General features: G+C 33.3%; 1 protein-coding gene across 2 annotated transcripts in view; it reads right to left on the minus strand.

Annotated features, from left to right (window-relative positions):
• LOC111048601 (kinetochore protein NDC80 homolog) overlaps window positions 1–13,031 on the minus strand; it is a 44,762-nt gene extending 31,731 nt beyond the window's left edge. The window contains exons 1-2 of one of the 2 annotated variants that reach the window (XM_039430298.1): window positions 12,879–13,013; window positions 10,231–10,364 (exon numbers count right to left, since the gene is read on the minus strand). The gene's annotated coding sequence lies outside the window, so the exon portion shown is untranslated. Of the gene's footprint in view, window positions 1–10,230; window positions 10,365–12,878 lie in introns of both variants that reach the window. The other variant, XM_039430297.1, reaches the window with a different exon arrangement.
• Window positions 13,032–13,569: the final 538 nt, after the last annotated feature.

Below are 13,569 nucleotides of genomic sequence, written 5' to 3' on the forward strand. Positions count from 1 at the left end.
TTGCCTGATCTGAGATCATGTGACCTACAAAATCATAACAAGAATTCCAACCTCTAAATTAATTGATATTTTTTGTGTCTGCCAAGAAACAAATTTCACCATTTTCATAATTTTATTTCTGCCAAACAATTTAGACTAGTGTATAATTAGATCTTTTCATTGATCTCTTATCGCTTTATTGATAATAGCTGTACCTCTTATCAAAAAGAAGACTCAATTCCACAATAATTCTACCTTGACTAGGCTGATCGTTTTCAGTTCGCTAATTCTTTCTAAAATGATTTATTTTATTTTATTATTACATTGTGGGTCACATGTGACATCACAAAGTACAACTAACAATTCATATCTGGAAACTTAACTACAATCACGTAGCTTGTTATTATTTATATGTGTCCTCATAACAGTTAGAACGCAGAGGAATCGTGAGTTTTCTTCATCAGCAAGGGTCGTGTCAAATTGTTTTTATGCTGTTGTGCAAGAGGTACACAAGAGCTAAATAATGCAAACTACGAAACTAGATTCAATAGAACATAATCACATGGGCTGTGGTAAAGACACTGGTAGTAAGTAGTGATGTAAAATTCCCGGGAATTCAAGATCGAGGAAATATTTCCAGGAAATTTAAGGGAAATATTCCCAAAAATCATAAAATCCCGGGAATTTATGGGAACTTGAGGAAATTTATGATTTCTTTAATAAAAAATTACCGAAAAAGACGTTTTTTATTACACAATGTCTCAATTACCTGTTATACAACAGATTTATGTAAGAAATATAAGGATGAGTAACTTATAAATTGTAGTAAGTTCAAAGAAAACAGTAATTTGAAGTAGTTCATAGACAAAGTAGAAATGAGCATTCAATAAATCATTCAATTGCACTATTATTATCATGCTAATTTCATGTCTTACAAGTTGAATAAGATTTTTTACTTATTAATAAATGCCTGTAAATCAGGTAAACAAAGTCAACAAAGTATTGAGTGTGATTTAACTTTCATTGAATGATTTTATTCAATTTTTCCGCACAAAAATAATTGACCTCCTAAATAAAGATTAGAGTAGAATATAAATCCAAAAATTAGAAATTATAAAATACAGCAAAATAGGCTAAACTAAAACAAGGAGCATACTCGAGTTCAATTCAATATTGAAAAGAAAATAATTCCATAGCTCACAAACTTTCAAGAATCTTTGAGGCTTACTTAACTTGTAATAAGATAAGATGCCCAGGCATCGAATACTGAAACAGATATAGAGGGAAAAGTTTGGAACTCAATTTTTGACCTCGCAGTCCTTTTAAGGATAGTGAGGGGTAAGCGTATGAAAAGTCCTCACTCCTACCACACTCAACACTAAAACTGCTATAAAAATTGATGAAAAGCATAAAATGATGATAATAATAATAATAATCAAGAGTAATCATATTAAAAGTCCTCACTCCTACCCCCTGTGTAAAAATTACATTTTTTCGATTCATTGTTGTTGAGTAAAAAGCCCTGAAAGTGCAAAAAGTTGGAAGAATAACTGTTTTTTTAAAGATTTTACGCTTTTAAAAGTGAATATCTCAAAAACTAAAGAAGATGTCACAAAACTCTACTGTACAAAACTTGTAGGAAATTTATCTAGCTCAATTTTTACTCAGTCAGCCATGTCGCTGAAATGCATTGTTTCCCAGTTACATGCGTGTCAGCCAGAAATGAAAAAATGCAACTTTTAAACTACCCCCACCCTCATCCCTTAAGCGCAAGGAGTAGGGATAAGGACTTTTTCCCTGACAATTGATCTATTGTTGTTAAACTGAAGATTTCACACTCAACACTATAACGGCTGCAACAATCGTTGGGAGATGCGTAAAATAATGAGACCATAGATAAAATTGAAGAGAATATAATGCTCTATGAGCCCATGTTTAGCACGGATTTTTTCAATGAATCGTTAAAAAGTTATAAGGCCAAAAATATGAAAAAATCGGAGCCGGAAGGGTTTTTCTTCAAAATGTGATACCTTAGAGAGCTCATACCTAGAAAACTATGAGAGATATGGAAAAATGTTGAAAATGAAATTTGTAGGATAGTTTGTGAGCTTTAATATTATGATTGTGTTCGACAAAAATTCACGAAAGGCGCATATTGTTCGAGATATATGCAAAAAACAAAATATGGCACTTTCAAACCACCTCCACCACCTTAGCACAGGGGGTAGGAGTGAGGACTTTTGATATGTTTACCCCCTTACTACCCTTAAAAGAGCTACAGGGTAAAAATTGTGTTCCAAAATTTTCCCTTTGTAATCGTTCATTGACTGGACTATACGAGTATTTAAAAGACAGTGAGTGAGTGAGCAAAACAGGCTTAAAGAATGATGATTCATTGATTATATTGATGAAATATATGAGTGGGATTGATCGATTTTAATTATTTTTAGTGCCATTTTATAAATTCCCGAAATTTCTTGGCCTCGGAAATATTGCCAAATTATAAGTTCCTTCCCACTGGGAATATTCCCGATCCACATCACTAGTAGTAAGTAACGAATTATTGAATGCTCACTTACAGGACTTCATTACTTGAAATCGTTGCCAAGTACTGGGATTTCCAGGTAGACAGCAACAAATTTCTTGATCAAATACATTGAAAATAACCTGGATAGTTATTGAAGTTGTACAGGTGCAGGATCCCCAAAATTGAAGCCCCTCCCTCTTAAATCCCTAAGTGATTAGTGGCCCTTCTATAAGTTTGTTTTCCTGGATAGTTATTGATGTTGTAAAGAGCTAGATCCCCAAAATAAAGGCCCTTTACTCCCCAAAGTAGAGTGATATTTCCAGAAGGAAGTTCTTCACAGTTATGTAGAACCGCAAGTTCTGTATGCCTTGCTAGGAAAGGATACTGAAAAATGTCATCATATCCTTTATTGGGGAGCTGTCGTAAGTTCCATCATGACTATTATTATCAGGCTACTGATTTTCCTAAATAAATTATATTGACCGATAATACAATACATTATGTGAGAATTCGGAGACTTCTCAACAATTGCCGACAGTGCTCCCATAAGCCTGAAAAGGTCACTGTCCTTATTTTGTATCTAGAAGCTGCATAATGGATGCTAAGAATATTATTTAGTAATTAACCATCAGGTCGGCAATTTAATAAAAGTAGTAGCGTTTAGTACCGGTACTCACAATTAGAATTTACAAATTATAGATTATAAAGACTGTAATTGAACAGCTTTCTATGGTTTTAGAAGAGTCTAAAGATTGAACATGCAAAAAAGTTTAATAGGCCAGCTTTGATGTCTAGGGTTATGATTTTTCAGCTAAGTGACTAGCAATGTTTTTGTTTATTTATATGAGGATGATGCTCACATGAGCTCTAGTATTGTGCGTGAGTAATGAGACTGAAGAATTAGTTGGAGCATTAATGAGACAGAACATCAGCCGCATACTAGAAGTTTTATTATTGAATAATCACAGAAAAAGCAAAGTAATGGGATTATGGTTTATGGCATTATAACCAATTTTAAAGACCAAACAATTTAAGCAATAGCATACTGAAGCAGAAAGATTAAAATTAATATTAAAATGTTGAATAACAGTAAAAATACAATAGAAAATAATATTAATATTTGTTCTAAAATGACAGTTGGCTTATTCTACTTACGGTACCGTACTCCCCACACCACAATTAGGGTTTTATAGATTTTAATAGCCTGACTTAGTTCTAATTATAATGTTTATTGATTTATGAAAACCTAACGGTGTTTACCAACAATATAGGTACTTAAAAATGTGATAACCAAATTTTCAATTTGATGCACAGAAAGATGTGAAAGAGGTTAGAGTTGGTTACCAATAAACAAAGAGAAGAGAACTGTGTACTTTTTGGTTAAAATTAAAAAAAATACAGCTAGAATCTTGAATATTTCTCATTATTAGTTGTAGTAGTTGATGAGATCGTTTAATATTTGATACTTACTTACTTGATACTTGATATTCTCCCACTGGAAGCGCGTATGCGCCATGGTCGTCAGATTTTTTCATCATAATGTAGTGCTCAGTACCTTGTTTTTGGCGGTGAGCTTTTACCGGTTGAATTTGGCTTGACGGCGACGTCCTCTTACGTCCCTAGACCTGTCGTCTGAACGGGTGTCTTGAAGCGGTTTTACATAAAGTTGCGGAACCAAAGGGGTGGTAGTACAAGAAGTTGGTTTGGGGACACACCTGAACCGCTGTAAATAAATGTATTACAGCATTAATTTCTAACTCTTCCTACAATTCATCAAAAGCTAAAACAGGAGTTATCTATTGATTACAATTAATTAAATTCTCTCATTCTTTGAATCCTCATTTTATATAGATTTTTATCTTTAAACTACTGATTCTTTTTATCAGAATTAATGGATCTTTCTTCACAACTAATTCAAATTGAATGATGCTAACTTATATGATATTTTTCGTTTGGTTTGCGAAATCAAATATAATTTTTCATATAGTAGCTCGGCTAGTATTGTTGGAAACTTGTGCGCCAGCCAACATTTATTTTATTTATTATTTATGAACTATAGGACGCAATCCAAGTGTAAATAACGGGCATTCGCCCAAAACTGCTCAGAACCTTAATTAAAAATGAACATTCCAGAGTTTATGATTTGATTTACCTACAAATACAAGTCCAAAAACTAGTATCAACTGAAATTATGAATTTATCACCTAATAAAACAAGACACTTTATAACACAATAAAAGAACAAAATATTGAAAATTTCACTTTAAGGAAAGATAATGTTTGCCTTATAAGATTCATCTTGTGGAATTTTTACCTTTAATTAAATAAAATTAGTAACACATAGAAGTAATTTAAATGTATTAAAATTTGAACATTCATTATATTAATTTCCTGGAAAAGAAAACTTTCTTCTTCGTCTATTAAGATTTCTATCATAAAAAATTTACTAAATCATTCAAAAGCCTTAATGACATAAGAAAACAGAGTCTGAAAAATATAAATTAAAAAAATGTCATAAACTCAATATGAACATATCTTAAAAGTTTCATTCCAATTTAAAGGCTATCTTCCTGACTTTCAGCAATACTCTACGATAATATATCTCCAGAAACAATAACTCAAATGTAACGTAACTGAAAACTTTCTATACTTCTGTAGAAAAAAATTATAAGTATCTTCCATCACTAATAAAATCAAAAGGATTATTCTCAATCAATATTATTAACTTGAAAAATAACAGGCTTTGTTGATAAAATCTTTTGATTGAAGTTTCACTTAATTACTTTCCCTAAATTATATTTTAACCTTATTTTACGTACCTTAGCGGTTATTTGAAGAAACATTATTCGTACATGATGAAGAAACACAATTAAACCTTTCAGGACATGGCACTACTAGTAAATTTAAACATAATAAAAAATAAACTAGCTCCTACATTAACTACTGAAAAAAAGTTATAAGGCAAAAAATATGAAAAAATCGGAGCCGGAAGGGTTTTTTTCAAAATGTGATACCTTAGAGAGCTCATACCTAGAAAACTATGAGAGATATGGACAAATGTTGAAAATGAAATTTGTAGGATAATTTGTGATCTTTAATATTATGATTGTGTTCGACAAAAATTTACGAAAGGCGCATATTGTTCGAGATATATGCAAAAAACAAAATATGGCACTTTCAAACCTCCACTACCTTAGCACAGGGGTAGGAGTGAGGACTTTTGATATATTTACCCCCTTACTACCCTTAAAAGAGCTACGGGGTCAAAAATTGTGTTCCAAAATTTTCCCTTTGTAATCGTTCATTGACTGGACTATACGAGTATTTAAAAGACAGTGAGTGAGTGAGCAAAACAGGCTTAAAGAATAATGATTCATTGATTATATCAATGTAAAATGTGGCTGAGCTTGATCAATATCAAATAGAATGATGATTTATTGATCATATTCATGTAAAATATGAGTGGGATTCGTCGATTTCAATCATTTTTAGAGCCATTTTATAAATTCCCTTAAATTCTCAAAATTTCTTGGCCTCGGAAATATTGCCAAATCAAAAGTTCCTTCCCACTGGGAATATTCCCGATCCACATCACTAGTAGTAAGTAACGAATTATTGAATGCTCACTTACATTACTTTATTACTTGAAATCGTTGCCAAGTACTGGGGTTTCCAGGTAGACAGCAACAAATTTCTTGATCAAATACATTGAAAATAACCTGGATAGTTATTGAAGTTGTACAGGTGCAGGATCCCCAAAATTGAAGCCCCTCCCTCTTAAATCCCTAAGTGATTAGTGGCCCTTCTATAAGTTTGTTTTCCTGGATAGTTATTGATGTTGTAAAGAGCTAGATCCCCAAAATAAAGGCCCTTTACTCCCCAAAGTAGAGTGATATTTCCAGAAGTAAGTTCTTCACAGTTATGTAGAACCGCAAGTTCTGTATGTCTTGCTAGGAAAGGAAACTGAAAAATGTCATCATAGCCTTTATTGGGGAGCTGTCGTAAGTTCCATCATGACTATTATTATCAGGCTACTGATTTTCCTAAATAAATTATATTGACCGATAATACAATACATTATGTGAGAATTCGGAGACTTCTCAACAATTGCCGACAGTGCTCCCATAAGCCTGAAAAGGTCACTGTCCTTATTTTGTATCTAGAAGCAGCATAATGGATGCTAAGAATATTATTTAGTAATTAACCATCAGGTCGGCAATTTAATAAAAGTAGTAGCGTTTAGTACCGGTACTCACAATTAGAATTTACAAATTATAGATTATAAAAGACTGTAATTGAACAGCTTTCTATGGTTTTAGAAGAGTCTAAAGATTGAACATGCAAAAAAGTTTAATAGGCCAGCTTTGATGTCTAGGGTTATGATTTTTCAGCTAAGTGACTAGCAATGTTTTTGTTTATTTATATGAGGATGATGCTCACATGAGCTCTAGTATTGTGCGTGAGTAATGAGACTGAAGCATTAGTTGGAGCATTAATGAGACAGAACATCAGCCGCATACTAGAAGTTTTATTATTGAATAATCACAGAAAAAGCAAAGTAATGGGATTATGGTTTATGGCATTATAACCAATTTTAAAGACCAAACAATTTAAGCAATAGCATACTGAAGCAGAAAGATTAAAATTAATATTAAAATGTTGAATGACAGTAAAAATACAATAGAAAATAATATTAATATTTGTTCTAAAATGACAGTTGGCTTATTCTACTTACGGTACCGTACTCCCCACATCACAATTAGGGTTTTATAGATTTTAATAGCCTGACTTAGTTCTAATTATAATGTTTATTGATTTATGAAAACTTAACGGTGTTTACCAACAATATAGGTACTTAAAAATGTGATAACCAAATTTTCAATTTGATGCACAGAAAGATGTGAAAGAGGTTAGAGTTGGTTACCAATAAACAAAGAGAAGAGAACTGTGTACTTTTTGGTTAAAATTAAAAAAAAAATACAGCTAGAATCTTGAATATTTCTCATTATTAGTTGTAGTAGTTGATGAGATCGTTTAATACTTGATACTTACTTACTTACTTGATACTTGATATTCTCCCACTGGAAGCGCGTATGCGCCATGGTCGTCAGATTTTTTCATCATAATGTAGTGCTCAATTTCCTTGTGGTTCCTGGTGTCGGTGTGGTGAGATTCTTTCCTCAAAGTATTCTTGTAGACTATAATATGGTCTCATTGTGAGGAATTTTTTTAGTTCATTTTAAAATTGACTCAAGTTTTCCAAGGTCTTCAATTCATCCGGCAAGCAGTTGTATATCCTAGCGCAGATATATTTTGGTCCATATTGGGTCAATCTGGATCGTACCACTGTCACATGAGTGTCGTTTCTTCGTCTGGTGTTGTAGTGGTGATATTGCTGATTTCTCAAAAAAATATCTGGCTTCTTTCTAGTCATCAAACATGCCTCCAAAACAAACAGCGCAGGTAGTGTTAGAATGCCAGCCTTCATAAACAAGGGTCTACAGTGGGCGAGGTATGGTTGCTTGAAGATAGTCCTTAGAACTCGTTTCTGCAGAAGCAATATTCTTTCCATGTGTGGACTGTTTCCCCAGAATAGTATACCGTAATTTATTATATTATGAAAACAGCCGTAGTAAACATTCATAAGTACTTCTCGATCTAGGAGTGGTTGAAGACGGCGCATCATATAGCAAACAACTGTCAGTCTTGTTGATAGGTTCTCAATGTGTAGTCGCCAGTCCAGGTTGTCTGATATGGATATGCCCAAGTATTTTGTACTCTCCACCACACTCACACTAGATCCCTCCAATCTGAGGAGAGGAGTACTTTCATACTTTTTCCTATTGTAGAACTGCAGAATTTTGGTTTTCCCTTTGTTTAGCAATAATTTATTTATATGACACCATTTACTCACTTCATTTAAACCAGATTGTGCTTTAACTTGGAGGCTGTGTTTATTTTGGTTCTGTATTAAGTGGCTGATATCGTCTGCAAAAAGCCATACATTTCCTGTAGTAATATTCTCAGGTAAATCATTTACATATAACAGAAACAAGACTGGCCCCAAGTTCGACCCTTGCGGAACCCCGGTGTTTATCGCTGTCGAAAGAGTGGATTTATAAGTTCGAGTCATACCATCATGTCCTGAATGTCTTATACTGACAGTTTGCCTTCTATTTTCCAGGTAAGTGGTTATCCATTTCAGAGGTTTTCCTTTAATTCCCATTCTTGATAATTTATTCAAAAGGTTTACATGAGATAGAAGATCAAATGCCTTTGTCATGTCATAAAAGATACATATCTGTTCACCCACTTCGTCCAGATTTTCATATATTCGTATTAACAAGTCAAATATGGCATCCGTTGTATTTTTGTTTTTCTGGAATCCGAATTGTCTGTTATTTAGTAATTTCCTTTTCTCTAGATATGGAATGAGTCGTTTTAAGAAGGCAATTTCGAAGATCTTCGAGTAAACACTCTGTATTGACACTGGTCTAAAATTTTCAACTTTACTTTTATCACCAGTCTTATATATTGAAACCACTTTAGATGTTTTAATTGCACTTGGAAAGACGCCCTGCTCAAATGATTTATTCACAATACATGTCAATGGCTCCACTATAGTGTCTATACAGACACTCAACAAACTACAAGGCACCTCGTCCACCCCCGCACTAGTCTTTGAACCAATTTGAACAATTATGTTTGCTATCTCGTCCTCAGTCACCGGCCACAAAGTAAAATCATTCCCCTGCATCTAACTGTCAATTACACTCAATTTTTCTCCACCCCGACAAGTCAATTTTTCAGTTTCAGATATGAAATAATTGTTAAACATATTAGCCACGATTGCCGGGTTTGTAATGAGTTCGTCACTTCTTTTTAAATCTATATTACAATTATTTACAGTTTCATCACATGTTAAATTTCTTATGATGGACCAGGAGACCTTGCTAACATTTTTAGCGCTATCAATCTTAAATTTATAGAACTTTCTTTTTGTTTCATTTAGTAGATTTGAGTATTTTTGTTTAGTGCTTCTGTAATTCTCTTTAGAGTTCAATGTTCTTTCATACCTAGCATGCCAGTACATGTCTTTCAATTGCTCCTGTGCTTCAAGAATTTCCTGTTTAACCCATTTAACATGTGAATTGTCTTTGTCTTTAAATATTAATTTTGAGAAGCAATTGTCAAAAGTCGATAGAAAAGTCGAGTAAAAGTGATTAAAACTATCTTCAACACTGTCATGGAAACCAACCTTCAAATCTTGAACTGCCAATAAATACTTGAATAGGTCCTGCTGTGGTCTTGTAAATCTCCTCTTCTCGGTTTTTTTCGTTACTCTATATGTCGCTATATTAAGATTTAGAACAATAATGTCGTGATCAGAAAGAATTGGTGGCAATAACTCAATTGTGTAATACTGGTTTGGAATGTCTGTTATGAAATAATCAAGTTGGCTGTGACGTTCAGTTCTTGTATTTACTCTTGTATGATGTTTAAAAGTGATTTGAAGATTACGTGACATTGGTAAATCATTAAAAATTTCCTTGTTAAAATCATCCACCAAATTGTCAATATTTAAGTCACCGCATATCACAATTTGTAGATCGCAATAGTCATTTTTGATCATGTCGATGGTAATCTCCAACAGTTCCATAAAATGATTGAAGTTTGTCCGATGAGGTGGCCTATATATATTTAATAATATGAATTTGAACTTACTGCACTTCACGAGAGCTCCGCAACATTCAAATACTTCCTCAGTTGAGATCTCATTCAGTTTTGTTATAGGACTCAACTTTGTAATGCTGGAAACCAAGTTTAGTATTGCTACACCACCTCCGATTTTTTTTCTCCTGTGAAATACAGCAGATACACTATAATGTTCAATTTTAAATTTCTTCATTTTCACATCATTTAACCAGGTTTCCGCTATGCATACAATGTCACATCTCCCATCATGCAATATTGATTCTATCATTTCTATTTTGTTAAATATGGATTGTGCATTCAAAAACATAATTTTCATATTAGATCTTTTTTGTGTATTGTTATTTTTATTTGTTTTGATATTTGCATATTCAGTATGGCTTCCATGACTTTTCCCTGTATTTGCTTGCAAAACTTGATTTAGCTTGGGTGAGGCGTGATTGAGGCTATTTTTTCGTTTGGGTGTCCTTTCTGGTTTAACATGACCCCGAGTGCTCCTATCATGCTTTTTGTTAGTATCTTTGATCCTTCCCAGTTTAGATGGACTCCGTCCCATTTCAGGTGGTCTCTAGTCAGGAGTCTGGAGTTGTCCACATATATTGCATTTAGTTGATGGCACATAAATCTCAAGGCATCGTTTGTATCATGGATAAATCTCTCATTACAGTCGTTTCGAATTGGAATTGGGTTGACATAAAATCTTGTATCAGGGAATCTCTTGCTGTTTGCCTCAATGGTGTACCAGAGAGGCCTCATCACCTGATTGGGTGTCTTTGATTCATAGATGTTATTTGAGCCTACATTTAAAAGTACTTTTTTAGGTAAAGTCTGTTTGTGTTTTAATCTTTTACTGACATCTTGTATTCTTGCACCTGGATTATTTCCACTTTGATTTCCTGAGTAGTACTGTCTTCTATAATGCTTGGTGCGTCTCTTATCAAAGAATCTCCCATTATCAAGAAATCCATAACGTTTTTCTCTTCATTAGAAGTAATAGTTTTTTCCATTTGTAACCTTGGTTCCGTCTCACCATTTACCTGTAAGTCTTCATTTGTCTTATCCTCCTTAGTTCCATTTCCATGATAAATCAAGGTATTCGTCTCCTGTTCAATTTCTTTCCTTTTAGGGCAGGTTTGCTCTGGGTGAATTCCCTGTGAGAAGTCATAGATGATATTTTCAAGCTTATATATTATGTCCAATTTTTTAACTACAACATCCGATAGTCTAATGTTTTCTCTCTTTAAGATATTGATTTCATCTCTAAGTTCAGAGATGTCGTCCAATAGGAGTTTTATTATCATATCTGTTTGTTTACTTTGACTATTTGTCGTAGAGTTTGGTCTGGTAATGTGTTCATTGTTTATGTTAATCATGCCTGACTCCGATTTAGAGTTTGTACCGGCTTTTGTCTTGCTTGTCTGCTGTAATGAGTTACAGTCCGTCCTAACTTTTTCATTTCCAATATCTGGATTGTCATTTGTTAGTTGAAAGTCACTATCATTAATCGTTTGCTGAGTTGAAACTTCTTTATTTCCTTCCTTACATGTATCGCATATCCAAGCCTGTCCCTGATCCACCCCCCTTGTCATCAAATCGTATTGCTCCATTGGAATATTAACACAAGTTATGTGGTACCAAGCATTGTCATCGCATTCGCATGTAACAGCCCTATGATTTTCCAGAACAGGCAAGTTACATTTTTTGCATTTAAATTGACTTTGTAAATTAACTTGACTATCCTCAACTTGTTCTTTCATGTTCCGGTTGTGTCTTGAATTTATTTTGGATGTAGATGCTTTAGTTATGTTTATTGTAGTGAGGGCTGTAATTGACTTTCTACTCTGAAGTCTCTGATACTTCGGTTTCATTTCAATAATATAGGTTTGAATACCTGTATAACTAACCTCCCAATAATAAGAATTCTTATATTCAACATGAATTTTACAATAAAGTTTATCCTAACATATAATACAAGGTTTGTTTGATTGCAGCATAACATGATTTTCGTAGACACTGATAGAATTCAGACGCTGAAATTCTATCACTCAGTTTATGACAATTTTTATTTTTAATAATCAAAATTTAGTTAAAAGTTAGCAAATCTACCTATCAAGAGTAGTCTCTCAAGTTTATTTGATATGATATTCTTCGAAAGCTATCCAATATTATACCGAAATATTTTTACAAGTTGAGATGCGTGCACTGATATGTTCAAACAGAATACTGCATGTTGATGCTACTTCATAATGTGCAATATTTTACATAGGATCCAATTTTACAAGAAATATTTCAATTTGGATTGGATATTTGGGTTAAAGTTCCAGACTTTAGTATTTTCTCACTTTAGAATAAATTTATCAGTAATGCATGCATAGATCTCACCCGAGTTCGATGTTCAACGTATTTGCAGGTTATCTTGGTATAGTTCGTATTCACTGATAATTTCAACATAAAACTCACTATTGATCAAAAACTTTTTTGGACAGACGTTAAGGAGTATGTTCAGATTACGAAATAAAATGGTAATATGTTTAATACATATTGATTTGTGTAAACCTAATTTGCAAGCTATGTAAACATGAATAGAATAGGCTAAGTTAGTTCCCGCCATGGCGAATTATATCTAGATGGATTTAGTTATAAAATTATTATTAGCTCACCTTAATAGTTATGATTCTTCATTCTTTAGATCTGCATTTAGTTTTCAATTCTTAAACAAAAGCAACGTAAAATAATATTGATGTCTATTGTCATTTGCCAATACAAAACTTCACTATTTCTTGTCTCGTCTCTGTTTCTGTTAAAAATTGAAATAGGGGAACCACACAGTGTTGCCAATGGCAATGGACAAAATTACCCAAAATTTTCCCCGGAATCAGTTCCAAAGACCCAGAATTATATACTGGAATCCCCGAAAATAAGATGATGATTCTTCTCAATATGAAATAGTCATTAAATGAACAAGTAGTTTTTTCTACTCTATTCTGTTTTATCATCTCGTGGGCCTCCATTGAACACTAGCCTGAGCCTGCTGCTACACACTTTTGTGTGGAAATTTCTCGTAAAGAGAGCAGCCATTTTGTGAGTTTGTCGAAAAGCGTACTTGAAATGTGAGTTATTTTTGTTGGATTTCTGGTTGATGCAGCTTAAAATCTCTTCGAGACTGAATATTGATATTAGTTGAATAATTCCTGCTACAAACAACTATCTAGCTAACGTCTGTAAATAATGATGTTTTGTGACATCAGTGGTTTGACTATAAAAAAACAAGTTATAGTCTCACAATCAAGTTATAGTCTCAAACAAGTTATAGTCTCACAATCGATCCTCAACTTCCTATCAACCTAGACA

The sequence above is a fragment of the Nilaparvata lugens genome, chromosome 6 (genome assembly GCF_014356525.2).
Source record: "Nilaparvata lugens isolate BPH chromosome 6, ASM1435652v1, whole genome shotgun sequence".
Taxonomy (NCBI): Eukaryota; Metazoa; Arthropoda; class Insecta; order Hemiptera; family Delphacidae; genus Nilaparvata; species Nilaparvata lugens.